Genomic DNA, 6,000 nt, shown 5'->3' with positions numbered 1-6,000 from the left:
ATTTTTATTAAAAGTTTTACTCTTTGTTCTATTTAATTTTTTTTTTTATTTGAAATTGGAAAATCTCTATGCTAAATGATGATTTAATTTGTTAAAATTATAAGATTTTTCATGAATGGAATATGGTCCGGGTGCGGTCAAATTAAGAGATGAAAAAAGAAAAGAATAAAATCAAATAATGAGACAGAATTCATACCTGTTTTGGTGGGAGTCAAAGTCAGAGTGAGCCGTTTGTATTGGGAGGAGTGGGAATGGCAGTTAGCATGCCACAGTAAGCCAAATAATTTTAAAGTAAACATTGTAAAAAAAGATTTAAATTAGCTAAACAATAAATGGTAATCTACATAAAAGAGAGGGAGAAAGATATTTACAAAAAAATAAAAATAAATAAATAAATCGTATTAGTCTGAAAGCCAGTGGAAGAAAAATCGACATTATCGATAGTTGGTGAATTTATTTTGGGAAATCTATATCTCAGCAATCATTTGACGAAGAGGTCTCTATTAGCATTCAAATTAAAGCCAGTTTAATGTACTATAAAGTAGTTTATGACATGTAGTGTTGATATTTGCTAAAATAATTTGATTTATATTTATTTGGACAAAATTTCATATACAAGTATCACAAAAACTACTACCCTTGTGAGATAAAGGTTATAAACTATTATAGTATATTAAACTAGCTTTAATTTAAGAGCTAATAAACATCTGGACGTTTAATAATTCCTGAAATATAGATCTCCCAAAATAAATTCACCAACCATGATTTTCCTGTACATTTTTTTATGTAATGTTGCTTTCTAAAAGAGTATATCTTATCATATACTATAATATCTTATCATATATATACTAAATAGCTCTTTAGGGCTCTTATTTTAGAAAATTTACTCTACTTTAAATAATGTTCTATTAGGTTTTCTAAAACACATTTCTGAAGATGAGAATAGTAATGTAGACATTTTATATATTGATAGATAGCCAATTAATTTAGAAAAAATGGTATTTAACAATGAAAGTCATAGAATGTTATAGAAAATAAGGGATAAAGGTCACACTTAACATGAGTTTGAACCGGCGGACGCATGCGCAAGGGTTTTCCATTTCGGTAGCCTGGTAGCGTTTTAATGTCACCGTAGTTATTAGATAAATAACTTTTAGTATCAGTTAACCTACGGACGAGCCTTTTAGTTGACAGACTAAATCCATAGAAGCATTCATAGTATTTTATATCTTAGTTATGCAACCATTAAACACTGAATGAATGGTTAAGAACAAATAGTAAATTGTTGTAGATTGCTGTATTTGTGTTATAGTTAGTGTTCTGAAACGAGCGAGGATCAATTTCAACTCAAAGTAGGCTAGTAAGTGAAAGTTGTCTGATGCGCTCACCGCACCAGATTGTTACATATGACAGAGAGATGATATTTAACTATAAAACTTCTGTATGCATTTTTCTGTTTTGTTATTATTATACCGTGACATATTTTTATTACCAATTTATCCATAAGATTGTTGCTATAATATCTTGATATGATTGTTTGTTATTTTCATTGCTGAATAACCATCAGAATATCATATTATTATAGTAGTTTATGGATCGATATAAAATGAAACCGTTAAACGATCGGTCATCATCATAAAATGTTAATGACTGAACATTTAACGGTTAGACTTTCCAAAAGAATAAAATGAGTTTAATTCAGATATTTTTCATTTTCGCCTTTCTATCATTAGAAATACATTTTCACATTCTTTTCTTTTTTTCCGTATCGCAGTCTTTCCCATTGGAGAAGCTAAATTGTACCTTTAACAGCCTTATCTTTACTACTTGCAATGGGCGAACGTAACCCTTCTTCTTTGCCATAAATGACCTCCGGGCGTGGTAATGATCATTGGAAGAGATATATGGTGATAATAAAAATAAATTACCTTTCAAAAATGACTGTATTGGGAAATCCAAGCAACTTTATGAAAAACATATGTGCTTAACTTTCTCTGGATTCGGCTTTCAAATATTCTGAGGTAGTTACTGCTTTTTTTCTTTTTCGGATTTAATTTTTTTGTTTTATCTAATATCTGGAGCTCTGGCAAATGCTAGAGGTGGATTTTCGGCCAATTAGTTCACCAAGTAAAATTTTTTATTCAATTAATTTCAGCTTCTACGTTTCTGTGGCTCCTTGTACCATTTATCTACGCTTATTCTCTTGTCATCTTATTAAAATTAGTCAATTTAAAAGACATTATTCATTATCTATTTTTTAAATAGACTGAATAATTTAATGCAATTGAACTTAAACTGTAGTAGTCCTGTGCACTGAATCAAAAATATATAATTTTTTCCATATTCGAATACTGAATGTTTGAAAAACAAATATTATGAGTAATATAATTGAAAATGAATAATTAGTGTACTAACTAGAGTTTAGATAAAATTATTTGAAATATGTGAAAGTTTATATACAAAATTAAAGAAAATAAAAATAACATTTACAGTGAAAAGTATAAATCAACAAAACTTCTAAAAAATATTTGCCAATCAATGAAAACGAAAATAATAACAAATATAAAAGTAGATAAAAGGGGAATTTAGAAATACAGTACACACTAAAAGACGGAATATAAGAATAAAATAGAGGTCAAGAAAAAAAAAATAATGGAGAAAACTGAACACCCACCTTTTTGAATGATGATGAGAGCTAAAGAATGAACTTGAGGAGGATGTAGGGTTTTTAAAAGGTACGGGAGTGGGAGGATTTGACGGTTATCAAATGACGTGACATTTGAAAGCAAAAATATTTAAAATAATACTGAAATAAGGTTAAGAAATTTGAGAAAATATTAAACATAGGTAGACATTAAATAAGCGGAAGAAATTTTATAAAAAATAGTTTAATTAATATTTAAGCCTTTTGACCGACCATCCGAACCATATTCCTTTTCATAATAAATAGTGGTAGATTGTAGATGTGGTAAATATGGTAAAATTAAAATCAAAAAGAAATAATGATGTGTAAGTATGGTGTAGTAACACATCAAGAAGATGGATAAATGTAGGTAAAGAAATAAATAAAGAACTAATCTAAGAAGAACTAACCTGAATCCTGAGATATAGTGAATGAGGTGCATACGAAAAAATATATTACCTGGCACGGTTTGGATGTTACAAAAGATATTAAATGTATAAAATTATAGTTAGGTAGTGTGAAAAAATAAAGTAAAAGGGGAGAAAACAATGGTATAAAATAAAAAAAATAAAAAATAAAAAAGAGGAAAAAGAACATATACAATAAAAATAATTATAAGTAGGATAATTAAATAACAGAATAAATATGAGACACATAAAAGATAATACAATTAACTAAGAGAAAATAAAATTGACGGATAGGTCTACAATAGATTGCCTAAGGTATACTACTGCCTACATAACTTCCCGTTTTTACCGCTCCACTACACCTCTTTTCTTTTCGTACCCTCCTGTAAAGATTTTAATTAGTATTCGGTACGTACATTTAGTTATTGTACATATAGTACATTACAGTACATGTAGTTCTCCACTACAACTATATATTTTTTTTTTTTTCTTTTTCTTACCCTACATTGAAAATAAGGAATACGTAGGTACAATGATGTCAGTTGAAGTGCGCTGCCACTACACCTCAACTTGGCAATGGTGGTATATCACCTTTTGAAACATTTATGTAAAATGGGAAGAGGAAACTTAAGGTAGAATACTAGCTTAATCTAGCAGCGTTAAAGAAGTGACTAAAATTAGAAAACGGCTTGAGTTACATTGTTATCGTATGTTTTAAAAGTCTTATTTGTTCTTCTTCGGACAAATCCAGGAAATGTTGATGTATAAGGTTGATAAGAGGAAGGTAAATAATAAGAAGACCGCTGGTTTGATATTTCAAGGCTAGTGAATCACTACTACCTCTTATCTTCAGCTCTGAATGTCGTTTTTTTTTTTCTTTTAACCTCCCATTGTGTTTGTTACACAACCTAATTGCGAAAGTGCAATTAATGTGTGCATTTGGCGAAACAATAAGTTTTGTTATGCGGCTTTTCATTGCCAACTTGAAATATTTGCTGGTTCTAACAATTGGAAAGGAAAGTGTTTAATATTCTTTTATAACCAGTTATTGTAGTTCATTTACATACATATTTGCATCATTTGATATGTTGGAATGTATTCTTAGAACAGAATGCTAATTAACAATCATTTAAGTTGATAAATACCTCATGCTAAAATACAAGAATAGAACATCTAGTGTCATCCATGCTATACTTAGCTGTCTGACTTACTTGCTAGTTTTTGTTGGATAAAATTTGGTAAGTATAGTGAATTAAAAATATGAAATATTAATATCTTTATTGATTTTACAATTATTATTCAAGACCTGAATCTTCTCAAAACTTACAACCTAGTAGAAAATAGTCTGGTCCTGTGGGCATATAGCTCACCATCTTACGCCCCCAAATTTACCTCAAGTTGGTGCGCTCATCTTGAAAAAAAAAATCTAAATAAGAGGAAGGTAAAAATTAAGAACAAATATTTCTTATTTTTCTGTCGTTAATAAATTCGTATTTTAGGATTTCTTGGAGTGGGAATAATGAACGTAAATTTTGTTCCTCCTAAGAATACAATTTAACAAAAGATAAGGAAGTACAAAATTAATGCAATCCGGAAAGTGTGGAAGTCTGCCGTTCGAATCGGACAAAAATGTGTCTATTTTTTCTCCTTTAGTTATTTATTTATAGAATTATGTGATATTTTGTATTTATTATTGTTTTAATATATATATATATATTTTTCAAATAAACAAAATGAAAGGAAATTTTTCTAATCAAATTGCATTTAAGCACGATTAGGTTATTTCAATGAGGATGAAACCTCTCTGATAATAAAGATCACTTAATTTCTCATTGTTCGATTGAGTTTAATCAAAATCGTTAAAGTTGTTTTGGAAAAAATGAGAAAAATCGATTCTCTAAATTGACTCTTCGCGTCGGTCGATTTTAGCGAAATACTAACTGTCATATCCTAGGCATATACCCGACTTAAATATGTAATTTCAGATTCGTAGGACATCTCGTTTTTCAGTTTGACTGACCAAATATAAACACAAACCATTTCGCGAGAATTGGTTATTCGGACTCAGAGAACCTCAAAACGTGAATTTCCTTCGAAGACTCGAATTCGAAATTCGATCGCAATACTTTCCTTTATTGTATATTCCATATTTAATATATAGTAATATAGTGGAAGGATATAGTTGAACTTTTTGGGTACTCATTGCGGTCGGTTTGACTTTTGAATATTTCGTCATAGTTATGGATTGAAGGTTCTTTCTGTCCATGACCCGATGATGGGTCAGGTACCTGCCCCCATTTCTGAAAAGACCACAAAGTGATCTTCGGCTTAGTATCACTGTTTTACATGCAAACTTTAATATTGCAGTTGGAAGAAGATAGTTCACCGTATGAAGTAGATTGGAGGAAGATAGTCCTGGTGGCGGCCAATAAAGGTATCAAAATAGTAAAAGAAAACTTAATTATTGTTAACCAACGTTTCGCCCAACTTTGCTAGGGTTTGTCGTGTTGAATTAGGTTCTGCTACCAACTCAGTTGGTTAAAGTGGTAGTATTCTAAAACCTGCAGTGGTCATTTTCTAATTTTCAATTAACAGTTTTATGAGGAGATAAAAGAATTTATTCCATAAACAGTTAATCCTTGGACTTCTCTCCTCATTATTATCTTCTACCAAAACTATTAACTGGAAAAAGAAATTAAAAATTTTAAGTTGACTTGAATGGAGAAGATGGTCGGGGGGTGCGTTCAGCAAAAAACAAAACAAACAAAAACTAATCAACAATTATTTATTCGGCCCGATGTTTCGATTCTCGCTAAATGATGACCTGAAACTCAGATCGAAACGTGGGCCCAAATAAATATTTTTTTAATTATTTACCACACACCCCCCTACAACTCTGCTTATTAATTT

The 6,000-nt window shown here is 30.0% G+C and overlaps 1 protein-coding gene across 2 annotated transcripts in view; it reads left to right on the top strand.

Annotated features, from left to right (window-relative positions):
* The window catches only part of LOC106680726 (uncharacterized), a 285,051-nt gene that overhangs the window by 107,420 nt on the left and 171,631 nt on the right, over positions 1 to 6,000 (top strand). The window lies entirely within an intron of this gene.

Source organism: Halyomorpha halys, unplaced genomic scaffold (genome assembly GCF_000696795.3).
Source record: "Halyomorpha halys isolate HHAL.00 unplaced genomic scaffold, Hhal_1.1 Scaffold284.1, whole genome shotgun sequence".
NCBI lineage: Eukaryota > Metazoa > Arthropoda > Insecta > Hemiptera > Pentatomidae > Halyomorpha > Halyomorpha halys.
Note: the sequence above shows the minus strand (reverse complement) of the source record. Positions and strands in the feature narration are given on the sequence as shown.